The sequence below is a fragment of the Physeter macrocephalus genome, chromosome 9 (genome assembly GCF_002837175.3).
Source record: "Physeter macrocephalus isolate SW-GA chromosome 9, ASM283717v5, whole genome shotgun sequence".
NCBI classification, from domain to species: domain Eukaryota; kingdom Metazoa; phylum Chordata; class Mammalia; order Artiodactyla; family Physeteridae; genus Physeter; species Physeter macrocephalus.
Window position 1 is genome coordinate 89,574,561 of NC_041222.1, and position 13,455 is coordinate 89,588,015.

Sequence of the window (13,455 nt, forward strand, 5' to 3'; positions counted from 1 at the left end):
TCTCAACTCTCCAAGTAGGAATATACATAAAATGCTGACATTATAGTAGAAGTCGGGTCGGTGTTTTAATTAATTATTTTTTAATTTTAATTTTTTCCAGCTTTATTGAGATGTATTTTGACCCATAACACTGTATATATAACCGTATATATTTCGAAATGATTACCATAATAAGGTTCTTTAGGTTTTTATTTTTAAATATGAATCATTAAATGAGTTGAGAAAACAAAAGCAGTCTTTTTTACAACAGTTCTCAGTACATGTAAATATTTTCTTCAAACCGGATTAGTTACTTGTCCTAACTTCTTTTCAACCAAAGAAAAAAACATACTCACATTTTTCCTAGCATCAGTGTTAATGCTCAAGCATCATCAGCGTGGTGAAGCTCGGTCTCAGACTGAAGGCCGCTGAACTGCTCAGCTGTTCAGAGTGGGAAACCTGCAGGTGAAGGAGCTAGGACCGCGGATTCGGATTCGGAGCGAGCGCAGGTTGAAGACCTTCACCGACTTGACTCGCACTTCCTCCCGCCACCGCCAGGAGCTCCCGGGACGCGTGGAGCTCGCAGCGCGGCGGGAGCGGGTGGGGGTGGGGGTGGGGGTGTGGCTGCAGGCTGGGGCTTCCGCCCCGCCGGCTGCGCGGGTTCGCCGAGCCCGGTGGAGGGAGCGCCGGCTACCCCGAGCGGGAGGGAGCTTGCAGACCCCAGCTCAGAGCAGCTGTCTGGACACCTTGGGTTTTGGGGTGGGGAGCCCCGGCGACTGTGAACATGGACCCCGCCGCGGGAGCCTGTCTAGGAATGCTCTTTCTTTTGTCTGCCCAGCCCTGGAATACATTAGCAGCAGGGAATACTTGTGAGTACAGCAAATCTTTTAAAACTTATACTGACAACTTAGAATTCGTGTTTTTTAAAAAAATAATTGAATTTTACAAATGGAATCACTGGCCTGTTTCTGAAAATGAGGCATTTAAAAAACATCGCAAAGTCCCAACCCTTGGATAGGATGGTTTACAGTGGTTTTTCCACTTGTCAAGTCTGTAATACACAAAGCCTGTTTTAACTTGTCTGGAGCTGAATTTTGTCTGTGTGCTGTTGTTTTGAATATTCATTGAGAAAGCTCAAGTTCTAGTAAAACCTAAAATTAGCATGAGAATATTGAGGCGGAGAGAGACCAGAGCGAGAATAGCAGGAGATGAGGAGAGAAGAGCATGCCAATATGTCATTTATTTCTTTTTACTATGAATACATTTTGCAGGATTTATGTCAGAAAGGAAATCGCTGGCCGACCTGGCCGTGTCCTGCATTAGCGTAGATGTTTGCAGTTGGCGCCCTGCGGAATCGGGTACCAAGAACTCGGGCGCTGCAGCGGCGGGCAGGCTCCGCAGCAGAGCCCAGGCGGCAAACCTGGATAGACCCCAGGATTACGAGAAGCATAGACCCCTCAGAAGTAGAAGGCTTTTGCTTAAGGGAAAAACAATCTGCCATTCAGGTTCATTTGCAAGTGCACATGCTTGAATATTGTGATGTGCTGTGTTTCTGATTTTGTTGGTTCAGTGAAGATGTATTAACTAACCTCTCAGTTCTGGACTGGCAATGTGAGTCTGATCTAAAGATGCTAGCCAAACTGATTCAGCGGACCTCAAGGCATTTTAATCTGGAAATCAGAAAAAGTTTTCGAAGTGTTATTCAGATTGAAATCTCCATCATAGGGCTTTTCTTCCCTTGAGGGATTTTAAGAAAGTCCCCTTAGTCCTACATCCACACCCCATCCCCCTCAAGAATTTTTTTCAAATCGGGTTGTAGGGAGTAAGGCAAGCTATTATGCATTTCAAGAAAGTGCTAGTAGGCATGTTAAAAACCGACCTTGCTGCTGGGTATCCAGTTTTATCTGGGGGTAGGGTGGGCTGGGGAGCTCTGCCTTTACCAGGAAGTCTGTGCTAAAGTGAAAAGCATTTTGTACAAATAGTTACCCTTCCATCATTCATCCATATATATGCCCCGAGGCTGTGATAAGTTTGTGTTGTCATCATTTAGTATCAGCTCATTTAATGCCATATTATATGAGTCACTCCTGAAAATGAGCCTTAGTCTCCTTTAAGAAAATACTACCCGTGTTTCAGACAGAATTTTAATTTAGCTTTGGGCACAATTTCCATGAATTAATTAAAATGGGGGCATTTACATGAAATCCTTAGGTCCTGCAGTAAAGCATTTATCACTTTGCTGAGAAATTAAAAATGACTAGTGTTAAATGATTTGCTAGTATAAAAGAATTGTAGAATAATTTAACACTGAGGTGCAATTAAAAAGTCACCAGAGGTCACTCTTACTTAAAGGAAACATGGCTTCAAAAATCCTTCCCTTATAAGAGAAGCAGAGTGCTGTGCTGCCTTTCTTGTCTCCTTAGTTGTGATTACAGGATATTGCAAGATCAGTTATTTTGATATTTCTTTATTTTCTGTTTGTATTGTATATCTGTTTCTGTATTGTATTCCCTGAAATCCACAGAGGTATCATTTTCTTCATACTGAGCATCTTTTTTTACGAGTCACAGGTTCTGAGGTGCTCCGTGTCTGAATATCCAGGCAGATATCCTTTTCTGAATTGGATATATCTCTAAGCTCAGTTCCTCTGGGTCTCTGACCGACTCTTCAAATGTCAATGCTAGTAGTGTTCACTTTTCAGCCTCTGTTTTATATAGATGTGTTTAGTACTCTTATTAAAAGTTCAGTAAGTTAAAAGTACCTATGTAAATTTGCATGGCTAAGAACATTTTAGATACTATAGTTAGAGTCCTTGATCACCACAAAGATGGCTATTATAGTTGTTCAAGTGTCAAGTATATATTTAAATGTCTTTGCAGACTTAAAGATTCATAGAGGCTACACAAACTGTGTTTGATAATTGCTTGCTAATCTCATTTGACAGTATCCTTTGTAGCAGTAGAAGTAATGGTGAATGAATCTTATTATAGTCTAGATTAGCTAATTTGACCAATTGGGTTTTTCCTTAACTCTCAGATATTTGGGAGGTGTTTGTTTGTATGTGTAGATGTATATACAAGTAAGGTATTTCAAACCCATATTTGAAATTTGTTACTACAAATTTCAAGGTAGAGGGTTCTTTTAGTCCTGTCCCATCGTTTGAGAAATTCTAAAGAGGAGTTTGCCAGCAGGATGGGATTTAGGCTACCAAGAAATCACGAACATCAGCATTTGCTCAAGTCTTTTGATCGCTAACCTTTTATTCCTAAGAAGTGTTTTAAGAACTCAAGTAATCTTTTCAGGCAAGACTTTAAAACTAACAAAAATGAAATACTCTTAAGCCCTGATAAAATAACTGTATGTAAATTTTCAAAAAGGTAAAGATCTTCTCCCCAAAAGGATACAGTGACATTTTTCCTCTGTTTACAACTGGTTCTCGGTAGTAAATTAGTCAGACAGGGGGTCAACCTGGGTGAGGTTCTGGCATAAGACATACTCTCATACAGAACTTGGTTGAAACATTTGACATCTCAGAAATTATCCATGTTTTGACATGAATCTTTATAATTAATGGGAAATTTTAAGTCAGGAGGAGTCTACACAGGGCGAGAGTAATGTTTCTAAATAGCCAAAAACATGGGCTTTTTTTTTTTTCTCTTCTTCTCTGTCTTTTTGAAGATAAAACAAGTTGAATGGACAGCATCCTCTAAAATATGGCCTAGGACCTGATATTTAAAAATTGGGCATCTCTACTAGGTCTGCCTTCTAGAACTCTTTGTATTTAGTCAAGATGAAAGTGTTATTCTAGTGGAGTTATCCTCTTAAATGGAACACAAGAGGAAAGTTAGAATATAGATTCCAAGTTAGAGTCCTGTTTTCCAGAAGTTGCTGTGCAGACAGTGGTTGATTTGCTCACTTCCTACCATGAGCCACAAGTGGAAGAGGGCAATAGCTCTCTGTTTTAGGATTATCCCTGTGAATCTACTATTTGTTTATGAACTTTCAGATCTTTTCTGGGGGGGGAGGAAGAAGAGATATAATCTGAATAAGAAAATGTCAATATTTTGATTGCATATTTAGTGCTGTAAATCTGTCTCCTGGATCGCTTGTCACTTTGAGGAGTAATGTTCACTCTTTCCCGATTAAGGAACAACACAATTGGAATTTACAGCTGAATTATGAATCTACTATTTGTTTATGAACTTTCAGATCTTTTCTGGGGGGGAGGAAGAAGAGATATAATCTGAATAAGAAAATGTCAATATTTTGATTGCATATTTAGTGTTGTAAATCTGTCTCCTAGGGATTGCATGTCACTTTGAGGAGTAATGTTCACTCTTTCCCGATTAAGAAACAACACAATTGGAATTTACAGCTGAATTATTATTTTCCCCATATAAGTAAAGTACAAGCTATAGCTAGTAGCTGCTGTCCTCCCTAACTCTACTCCCCAAAGGAAAGAAAAAGAACTGAAGTCTCTGAAAAGGACTGAAGCCAGTGTTAGACATTTCAGCTGCTGTTGATGGTGATTATTTGATGTAAATGATGACATTTATAGACCCAGGGGTTCAATTTAGTGAGTGTTACACACTCATCCGCACCTTGTTAAATCTCAGTACTTGTAATTTTCTCTAGAAGTCTCCTTTTGTTTCCTTCTCCTGTCAAAAGTGCCCTTCTTGTTGTGAGAATAAAAGATGTATTTCTGGCCCACTACAGGTGGGGCACACAACTTGAATCACTGTTCTAGGAGTGGTAATCAGGATTTGGTTTTTTTTGTTTTTTTCTTTTTTTTGGTACGCGGGCCTCTCACTGCTGTGGCCTCTCCCGTTGCGGAGCACAGGCTCCGGACGCGCAGGCTCAGCGGCCGTGGCTCACGAGCCCAAGCCGCTCCGCGGCATGTGGGATCTTCCCGGACCGGGGCACGAACCCTTGTCCCCTGCATCGGCAGGCTGACTCTCAACCACTGCGCCACCAGGGAAGCCCCAGGGTTTGTTTTTATCCAACAATGTCTCTTCCCTGTTATGTCCTGCATATATATGAGAGGTCTCTGCCCTTGGTTGGGGGAGCAGATCAAGCCTATTTTGTTGGCCAACATGAGAGACAAACATGTGATCTTCATGTAATACCTAGTGCTTGATCTAGGCAAATATATTAGCACCTCAATTTGAAGATTTGTATCAGATTTGAATCCTTTCTTCACTGGAGCAATGGCTCCTTATGTGCTAAAGTGTTACTGTATCATCTTTAATGAAAGTTTATTAATATGATCCTCTAATAGATATTATCACACAATATTATTCTTTTAAAATAAAAATAACATACATAGTATAATAGTGAGACACTTGTTGTCTAAATTATCCTAACCCAATAACATGATTAACCTTAAGAATTTAGTATAAAAAATATATGCATTGCAGAATGGAGGAACTGAACATAATGCTACAACTGCTAAGAAGTATAAAATCGTGAGAATTGATTTAAGTGAATGTCTAATAGTGTGTTTATCATATGTCTCTTCTCAAGGATATTGTTTGTCAGAACTCCTGTCATTTCAATGGGCAGAGATTCTTTGTAATTATTTGCTAAGTGTCATCAACATATTCTATTGCTATGTGAGCACAGTCAATCTCAAGTAATGCCCTGTGTGCTAAGACAATACAGTCCATAAAGAAGTTTTCACCTTGGGTAATAGGGACTAAAATCCTGCTACTGTTTTAATTGATGCAGGCTTCTTTTTGCCTCAGTAGTGTGCTTATTGGTTTTCTAGAGTGAGTCGAATCCTCCAAGTTAATCAGGATTATCCCTGTGAATCTACTGTTTCTTTATGATTTTTCAGATCTTTGGGGAGGAAGAAGAGATATCATCTGAATAAGAAAATGTCAGTATTTTGGTTGATATTTAGATTGAATTATTTATGTCTGCCTATTTCTGAAAGGCATTAGACCATATGTAATATGTTCCTTGGTTTAGGGAGGGAGCCTAGCAGAGGATGTGTCCCTGGAGCAGGTGAATGGGGAATCCATTCGTGATTCAGTGAAACATGTTGGGGAAAATGAGCATAGGATATAGAGAGAAGTATTTAGTAAGCACTGGAGCTTGGACTTGTTGGAAAGAGTCTTCAACAAACTGGTAAACGGACCGTGTTTTTAAAAAAATCATATTTGAATAAACTTCCCAGAAATACTGAGGTCAGAATATTTTTGAAAACTTAGGGAAAACAACATTTTTTTCTCCAAAAAAACTTACAAGTCCATGTGACTATCAACACAGAGTGACAGGCAAGGCTAGAGCTGTGAGGGTCCTGAAGCTTATGCAACTGGGGGAGACTCTTTAAGCAAACAAGCAAACAAAATGACCCTAAAGACACATTATCAGTGACCCTCCCACGCCTGAAAGCCTGTTCTGGGGAGAAGCCTGGAGCTCAAGAATGTCTGCTCCTTTGAGTTGATTTGGAAAAAAAAAAACCCAAATCATTCAAAAGTACTAAATAAAGGACATATTCACTAACAAAAATCTCAATTAACTGAGCAAATTTGAATTTGAATTTTTCCCTTTAAATCAAAATCAGAATTTGAATATAAAAGTATACTTATAAAAGTATAAAAGAGTTCAAACAATTTGGAATGAATAGATCCAGGGTTTACCTGCAATTCTAATTCTAATCCTGAAAAACAAATATGAAATTAACCTCTGGATCTTCTCCCCACTTACTTTTCAGAGCCTTTAAAGGCTTGGCTTCAACATACAAAGTTCTTCAGAGTAACTTCCAAAGTGTTCCCACTCCATCTGCCTGCCTGGGGCCCGCTGCAGTGCTGATTGCTATAGGCTCTGTTGTATCGTATTGAATAACTTCTAAAAACTGAATTATTTATGTCTACCTATTTCTGAGAGGCAGTAAACCATATGTAATACGTTCCTTCAAAATATCATACTTGTTTTTTCCAGTTTGAGTTCTATGGCATAAGGTTAAAATCTGTGTGCTAATTAAAGTTATACACAACTTGTAAATACTGTAAAAACTAACACAACATTGTAAATCAACTATACTCCAACGTAAAATAAAAAGTTAAAAAAAGAGAGGGTATGATAGAGTGACCTTTTGACATTATGCAGGAACATTGTTTAATAGGCCCACATGATCGTTTAATTACCTAGAAGAATGCGCGAATGTCTGACTTGGTCATTTACTATTTGATTGGAGTTTAGATGCTGAAATTGATGATTTCTTTTTTTCAGGTACATATGGTAACTACAAAGGTTTTATTGCCCTGTAGGACATTGATCAGTTTTTATGTAACCTAGCAATCTCATTCTAACGTGCTTCTATAAATGCCTGTAAATTCCTAGTTTCTCAAAATGCTCTTTTACTGGATTAGTCATTAATGAGTTTATGATTCTTTGGCATGCATTTGTTCTATATTTGTACGTGTTGTGTTTTTAACTTTTTGACAATAATGCTTTGACATAGAGATTGCACATGTCTGGTAGGTGTATACATAACCTTGTGTGATAATACATGTGTTTAGTTTGAGTGTTGCTTTACAATAAATTTCCTTTCTGGTTCATTAGAAACTTTACTTTTCAATAATAATATAGGGAGTCTGGCTAGCAATAAAAAATAAAAATATTCTCCTTAGTTTCCAGGTAGTGGGTATTTTCAATGTACTGAATTGAAACATAAAGTACTTGAAATTTTGAGTAGTTTAAAGTTAGAAACTATATAATTTTTATTTAAATATATGCCCATTTAATGGACCAGTTTTAAAAAAAACCTCCCTCCAAGGCTGTTAATCACAAATGAAAAAATGATATATTTTATCTAGGCTATGGCTTTTATTAAGTTTTTACTCGGTAGTATATCAGGAAAAGATACTCATGGAGGATGTGCTAGTTATAGCTAACTCATGGAGAGAAACTTGAAAAAAGTTTGTTTTTTAAACTGGCAAATATGATACTTTTGGATGTGTCATTTTAGGGATATGGTAAATGGTGTATCAGATATTTAAATTTATGTGTTCCTAAGTTGTATCACCTGTGGTTCCACCTCTGGCCTTAGTGGCCGTCACCTATGGAGAAGGAATTTTTATGCCACGTGTTCACTGGACCACTGTGGGAAGAAGGGGCTGGTGAACCTTGTTTGGAATCAGAGGCAGTTTCGATAACCTCAGAAGCCACTTAACGCTGTGGCGTAGACCTAGGGTTCCCACATGCTCGTTTCAGTAGCATCTCATTACTTGGGGTGTTCAAGACCCAACAGAGGGTTTCTCTGGAGCTTAGGAGCAAGCAGTGACATTGCTGCTTGGGTGAATGCAGGAGCGACCTGCTGCCTTGAGACATAAGACCAGGTGCCACCTGCAGTTCTCAAGGGTGTAATTAGTTTTTATTTGAACGTTTATAAATCCTCAGGCAACCAAAGAGCTTGATAAAGTTAAGCTAAATACACTCTTTCTCGGAGTGGTGAATTGGTGGGAGAAGTGGCAGAATGAACCCTGTGTGTGTACGTATGTTTGTGTGTCTTAAGGGAGGCTGGTTGGGTAGAGAGACCTGCTGAAGGAATTAAAAACCGCTGTCAGTAGTTGTAAGAGAGGTACAGATTGGATTAGGTGACAATCCAGTTATGTGGGATTGAGCTATTTCTTACTTGTTATCATGCAGAACGGATATTCTCCACTTTGGATTTCTTTTTTTTTTTTTTTTTTTTTTTTTTTCCCGGTACGCGGGCCTCTCACTGCTGTGGCCTCTCCCATTTCGGAGCACAGGCTCCGGACGCGCAGGCTCAGCGGCCACGGCTCACGGGCCCAGCCGCTCCGCGGCATGTGGGATCTTCCCAGACCGGGACACGAACCCGCGTGCCCTGCATCGGCAGGCGGACTCTCAACCACTGCGCCACCAGGGAAGCCCCCCACTTTGGATTTCTGAGCATGTGAGCAATCAGGAAATACAAAGACATCTGCCCTGATCCAGCTGAACCCCAGTTGAAACTATTGCCTTCACATGTCGAAGGTGTTTTGTGTTCTAGGATATTGGTATGCAGCCACCGTTAGAACCAGCAACGCTTAACCTGCCTCTGAGGCCTTCCCAGGTCCTGGTTCCTGTTAATATAGTTCTAAGGAATGGCTGGTAGGATTTTGATTTTAAGGCGAGTAGATATAATAAAGGGAATCTGATTAGCATTAGAAAATAATTCAGTAATTTGATTCAGGTCAAAGAAAGTAATTTTAATATAAACTTCTATTATGGAAGAAAATATTTTAAGAACTGTTAACTATTTTAATGTCTCAGATTTGGCTGATGTAAGAAAAAAAATATGTTTCTATAGACATCTGTTCAGATGTTTGGAGATTATCAAAATTAAGGATTTGTCATATAACTTTACGTTTGCTGTGTCTTTGATGATTAGAAACTTGAGAATAAGGACATTGCTATATGCTAAAAGTATAATAGTACAACATAAAAAGAAAAAAATAGCTGTGTAATGTCATCAAGCTGGCTAGCTGCTGTGTGTCTGTGATTCTTAGGCTTCTCTGCAACGTTGTGTTAATTCATGGAAGTTTTCTTTTTTTAATTAATTAATTAATTTATTTATTTATTTTTGGCTGTGTTGGGTCTTCATTGCGGACTGAGGCTACGGGCTTTCTCTAGTTGCGACCAGCTGGGGTTACTCTTTGTTGTGGTGTGCGGGCTTCTCTCTGAGGTGCCTTCTCTTGTTTCGGAGCACGGGCTCTAGGCGCAAGGGCTTCAGTAGTTGTGGTGTGTGGGCTTAGTTGCTCCGCAGCATGTGGGATCTTCTGGGACCAGGGATCGAACCCGTGTCCCCTGCATTGGCAGGCGGACTCTTAACCACTACTCCACCAGGGAAGTCCCGAATCATGGAAGTTCTGATAAGAAAACCTGTGAGCCTTGACATTTCAGAGCACATCCTTTCCTATGGTGTGAACCATGCCGTCATTGCAAGGGGTTAAAAAAATTGGGGGACTGAAAGAGGATATGTTGAATAGAGTTTAGTTAAGGTATGTATAAGAGAGTTTAAGGGAGCGAACGCCAAATTACTCTTTGCTTTCTTAAAGTGACAAGGAACATTTCTGAAAAATATTTTTTCTGGCATAGAACACAGTAGACTTGACAGATCTCAGAGTCAATTACCTATCAGAGGTAAGTCAAATGATCTATTTTGAACTATGGTACAAGGTTAACAAACATAATATTGATTTTCCAGATATAAGAATAAATTTTGGATCATAATTATTTACTATTCTTTTGTCATGATGAACTACTGATCTATTTTAAGAAACCTGAAAACCTGATCTTTGGGAGATTTGCATCGCTATGGACTGATTTCACTTGTTCTTCTTCTAAGTGATAGGATTCATTTGTTGGAAGATAGGCTGCATGTTTGCCTAGGAAAAGTTCCTTTTCCTCATGAATATTGCTGCAAGGTGAAGCAGGAGTGGGAAGATACATCCTGCAGGCTATTGCGCATTTGAGCGTGAAAAGGACATAAGTTGTATCTTAATCACGATCTCAGTTCTCTAGGGATGAAACTGGGTTACCCACCCTCCCAAGGCCTCCCTCCCAACCCCCCAGCATCAACATGCCCAGAGCCTCCACGAGCATCCTCCTCCCTTTTCTTAGATGGAGGTGATGCCGAATGACTTCCTGGGTTGACTTACGTGGATTTGGCCAGCCAAAGAGGTGTTCTTCCTCCTTCACTACTTCCTGTGGGATCCATCCCCCTGAGGTCTTCCACTGTTATTCCATTTCCCAGGTGTAAGAGGGACTGAAATGGGAGGATGGCAGTGAGAATGAAAAAGGGACACTGCACACAAAGAACACTTTCAGGACTTAATGGTTGTTTGATTATATGTGGAGTAATAAGAAATGAGAGTGTGAAGGACTGGGGTATTGGCAAGTGACTTAAACAATACTGGGAATTGTTGGTTCACATCATTTCATTTCAGGCAAGGTTAGATCCAGATGAGGCTGTGCCATCAGGATCAGCCTCTCTTCATCTTTCAGCTCTGTCTTCCCAGTGTCAGCCTGATGCTCAGGCAGGAATCTGCTTGGTAGTTCCATGTCCAAGGTCAACCTTCCTAGTCGCAGTGATAGAGAGAATGCTTTCCTCTATTTGGACTTTGGTCCTTATTACCCTGAAGCACTAAGCATGTATTTATTTGTTTATTCCCTCAACTCAAGCTCCAAGAAAGCAGAGACTTCCTCTTTCTTTTTTGTTGTTATTGCTACTTCCTAATCCCCAGAGCACTGGGATGGTCCTGGAAGACAGTGGGTTCTCAATACATATTTGTTGGATAAGTAAAAAGGTGAATGATTCTGTTTCCCAAAACATCCAGCAAGATCCCCAGATCTGACTTTCACTGTTTTGTCTGTGTTGTGACTGCTCTTATCCAGCTACTGTGACAGGAAAGGGTGGCCCTCATGACCAGTGGTGGAGCCAGGAAGGATTGCAACTTGATCCTTGACCAGGTGCTTTGACCACATCACTTTGAAAAGAAAGCAAAATGCACAGTCCATTTAGGTAATTAGTTTAACATCTATTCTGAAAAGCACTAGCTTTCAGGCTCCTATTGGCTTCATAGAACAGATGCTTGGTTACATGTCTCCCTCCTTAATCAGATTTTAAACTTCCTGAAAACAGAATCATGCTTCTTTGTTCCTACAGTGCTTTGCTGATGGTACTCAGTAAGTACCAGATAAATGGAGAAATTAATATATTTTAAATATGCTACCTTGAAAGTATATAGAATATCTGCAGAATCCCCCTGTGTATTTTATAATCATTTTTTAGGTGGCCTAATAAAAATGAATTTTTATGTGACTTTCCCTGACCTCTCTACTAGCCAACTGATTTGTTCATGGAAGGATCCATTGGCTGATTTTGAGTGTTTTGTTTTCTTCCAGTAGGAAAATGCCTGACATAATTTCTGACCCAAGGCTTTGATAAAAAGCATGGTGCCTGTTCTAAGAGTTGCTGGGAAGCCCTGAGGGAGAGCTTGAAAAGGCCAGGTGTCAGGGGAACTACCAAAGACCAACAGGCAGCAAAGAGGAGGCCTCTGGCAGGTATTATTAGGCAAGATGACTGTATCTAGGGAGATCTTGATCAAGTCTGATCTCAGCAAGCCTCCATATTCAGGAGGAGCCTGAAACAGAGGTGCCTGGGGGCAGTGTGTAATTGGCATTCTCCACAAGCCTGGTTCATAGTGTCTACCTGATACCTGAAGCAGCATCTAATCCAGGTGGAAAAGGCTCACTGCACATCGGGGCAGAGGGCTTGCAGGTGCACAGGTGGCCATTGCACTTCAGTGTAGGTGTCCAGATGTCTCCTTGACACCCAGGAGGCTAAATTCATTTGGGTCACAGCTGCCTCTGGGAGTGAGAACCATGGACTCTGTGTCCAGTAACCTGCAACATCAAGTGGAAGCTCCCATTGTGCTTGCAGACTTGACCCCCTGGTCTAGGGTGAGGGATTTCTGAGTCTGTTTATGGCTGGCCATTATTGTCAACAAAACCTGTTGTTATCTTTGAGAAGTTTTATGACTGGCTAGCTCAAAGGCATGACAAAATGCACATGCTATCACTTAAAGACTATCTCTATTTTCAAACAAAGATTGTTTGTATTTTCAGAATTACATAGAAGGGCACAGTGGAGGTATATAAATGAAGATGATTCCAGCAGCACTCCTTCAAACAGCATAAAACTATAAAATTTAACAAGATATACTAACATAATGAGTCACACTTTCAGATAGGCAGTCGAGTGGAGTGGTTATGAAAGGAATGTTTGGATTAGATTTCTGCTTCCACTGATTAATGCCAGCTGTGTGACCCTGGGTAATTTGCTTATCCTTTCTGTGTCTCAGTTTCCTTGTCTCCAAAAATATAAGTAATAATTATAACCCATCTCATAGACCTGTTATGAAGATTAAATTAATTAATATATATAAATAATGCCTGGAACATAGTAAGTCCTCAGTGAATTTTAGCCATTACTATTGCTCCTGTTGATCTCAAGTGTAAAATCAGAAATGTGACTTTGGTCCATGACTCTGGGTAGAATAATCAGATAAGCAATTTTAGGGAAAGGCATTTTTACTGGGTATTTCCATTATTCAAAGTATTATCACGAATACTGCAAGATTAAGACAATATTACAAAAGAAGAATATTTTAAAATAAGTTTATATCATAGAATTAGAAACTCTAACAGTACATTGATATGTTTCAGCTTTCTCTAATATTATATCTCTCTAAACAATAAAGCTTTTCAGATTAAGCTATTTGGATTAAATTGTCACTAGCAACTTTAACTTCTTTCAGTTTTATATATATATATATAAATATTTTAACCTTTATTGGAGTATAATTGCTTTACAGTGGTGTGTTAGTTTCTGCTTTATAACAAAGTGAATCAGTTATACATATACATATGTTCCCATATCTCTTCCCTCTTGCGTCTCCCTCC

At 39.6% G+C, this 13,455-nt stretch overlaps 1 protein-coding gene across 1 annotated transcript in view; it reads left to right on the forward strand.

Annotated features, from left to right (window-relative positions):
• Positions 1 to 813: 813 nt before the first annotated feature.
• Positions 814 to 13,455, forward strand: part of LOC102977445 (contactin-associated protein-like 3) — a 203,004-nt gene continuing 190,362 nt past the window's right edge. The window contains exon 1 of the mRNA XM_055086950.1: positions 814 to 848. The gene's annotated coding sequence lies outside the window, so the exon portion shown is untranslated. The remainder of the gene's footprint in view (positions 849 to 13,455) is intronic.